This window comes from Orycteropus afer, unplaced genomic scaffold (assembly GCF_000298275.1).
Source record: "Orycteropus afer afer isolate SDZICR_OR568_19922 unplaced genomic scaffold, OryAfe1.0 scaffold00410, whole genome shotgun sequence".
Taxonomy (NCBI): Eukaryota; Metazoa; Chordata; class Mammalia; order Tubulidentata; family Orycteropodidae; genus Orycteropus; species Orycteropus afer.
In genome coordinates this window covers 821238-823982 of record NW_006921997.1, presented here as the reverse complement: position 1 = coordinate 823982, position 2745 = coordinate 821238, and positions in this window count along the sequence as shown.

Genomic DNA, 2745 nt, shown 5'->3' with positions numbered 1-2745 from the left:
TAATAATAATATAGTAACAATAAAAAAAAAAAGAGTTAATATATACAAAGTGCTTAGAATAGTAGCTTGCACAAAGTAAATGCTATAATGCTGTATAGTTACACTGTGGTGAGCAGTAGAATAATTATAAATTTACTTGTTTAGCTTCTACAAAGGTCCCTATACTTAGCCCAATAAGCAACATCATGATAAATGGAGAAAACATTGAAGTTGTCAAGGATTTCATTTTACTTGGATTCACAGTCAACACCATTGGAAGCAGTAGTCAAGGAATCAAATGATGTATTGCACTGAGTAGATCAGCTGCAAAAGACCTATGTCAAGTGTTAAAAAGCGAAGATGTCACTTTGAGGAGTAAGGTGTGCCTGACCTGAGCCATAGTATTTTCATTTGCCTCATAGGCATGTGAAAGCTGGACAATGAGTAAGGGAGACCAAAGAACTGTTACCTTTGTATTACAGTGTTGTTGAAGAATATTGTAAACACCATGGAATTCCAGAAGAATGAATGAGTCTATTTTGGAAGAAATACAGAGAGAACCCTTAGAAGTGAGTATGGCATTGGCAGTGACATTGTCCCATGTATTTTGGACATGTTATCAGGGGAGACCAGTCCCTAGAGAAGGCTATTATCCTCTACAAAGTAGAGGGTCAGCTGAAAAGAGGAAGTGCCTCAATGAGTTGGACTGACACAGTGTCTGTAACAGTGGCTTCAAATATAGCAACAATTGTGAGGATGGTGCAGGATGTGGCACTGTTTCCTCCTGTTGTACACGGGGTTATTATGAGTCAACCAACTCAATGGCACCTAACAAAAACATCTGCTTTACACTGTAAGCTCTTTGAGGACAAAATATGCCATTCATGTGTCGAAAGAATAAGCACTTTGAAAAGAATGAGATATAATTTACATGAAATAAAATTCACCCATAATTGAATTATTGTATAATTCACTAATTGTTCAACCAAGTGCACAACCATCACCAAATATCAGATTTAGAGCATTTCTGTCACTTCAATAAGCTTCCTGCTGCCTGGTTTCAGTTAATCTGCATTCCCCTTTTTATCCCGAGGAAACTGACACCCAGAGAAATTATTTGAGTTTCTTAAGATAATAGAAATAACAGTGATAAGCAGGTCTACAACTCCCGACTCTTTTCAAAATGCTTCTATAGAATGCTCTCTGCCAAGATAACCTAACAATAATAAAATCTCAGAATCAGATATTACACTATCTTTAATGACAACAACAATATTAACATCTTATTAGCATTTTCACCATTATCACTGAGGAGGATTATAATATCTGACATCGATTGCCTGCCTATCCTGCGCACTACGCTGCATAGATTATCCCCTTTAGAATAGACCCTAGCACATCAGGTGGCATTTCCAGCCATTTCTGAGTTTCAAATGTGCTCAAAGGCTTTGCTCTGAGGGCCATGCCATTTTCAACTTTAATGATCATTTGCCTGGCTGCCAATTCTGCAAACTCACTGTGGAATCTTAAAATCTATCAATTAGTGATGCAAGCTGGAACTGCATTGGAAATCTCACATGAGACAGGATCATTGTAGTCAAACCTTTGCTTAACATCATCAATATTTTAGAACAGAAAAAGGGAACAAAAGCAAAATTGGTTAAGTCTGTAATGCAGGCATACTTCCTTTTCTCTGTTAGACTCGATTCTAGATACATGTAGTTTCTCTCTGCTAATCAATAAATAGATACCAAAGTTCTGTGGGCAGTGAGATTGCTTTAGTCCCAGAGTACCACCTTGATCTGCCTGCTACTGTCAGAGCATGGCAAACGTGGAGTTTCCCATCAAACCTCTGTGCACAAGTGATGTTTTCAGTCATGCTTCCAGTAAGGGACTAAATCAGCTCTAAGTCTAGGCAGCTATTCATAACTCACTAATCCAGGATGGTTATTTTGTGAAAACAAGAACTTCTCAAAACACTTTAGAAGAGATTGACTTAAAAAGAAGATAATGCTGGCAGACCAAGACAAAAATAAAAAGTTGATGTGTAGTCTTCATATCAAGCTAATTAGCAGCGTGGCAGTCCTAACATTGAAAGCAACCAATTATCTCTGGCCAGAATATTGGCCATCAACGTTTTCATAATGCAGCTGGCACAGACAGTGTCATACAAATAACTTCCAGCAAAAGGCTAATGGAGACAGACACGAATGCCCTAGACCAGCTTGAAAATGGAAACTGAAACCCAAAGCAATTAGACCTTACATTATAGAAAAAGTAACTGTGACCATTCAAGAATGGCACAATGAAGACATCCAGTTGCCACTCAGAAATAAACTGCTACCCTCTTTTATTCTACTCCATGTGAGGTTGAACCTTTATTCTGTCAAAAATATGTAAAGACATGTAACATTCCTACCCTACCAGCTGTGGTGAAGGAGATCAGAAAACTGTTCCTAAGACAGTATCACTGAAAATGGTGTCTGCTTTCTTACACCCAGTATTTTGTATGTAAATTCAGAGGTCTTGTGGACTCGGAACCCTATCCTTGAGGATGCAATTATAAAGCCTTTAAACTAGTTTCTGTCAAGTGGTATCCAGCTCATGGCAACCTCACATGCTTCAGAGTTGAATTTGTGCCATCAGATTATAATGCCTTTAGTGGGTGTTCTGGTTGCCTAGTGCTGCTCTGACAAGAATATACCACAAATGAAATGGTCTTAATGAACAGGAGTTTATTTTCTTACAGTTCAGGAGGCTAGAAGT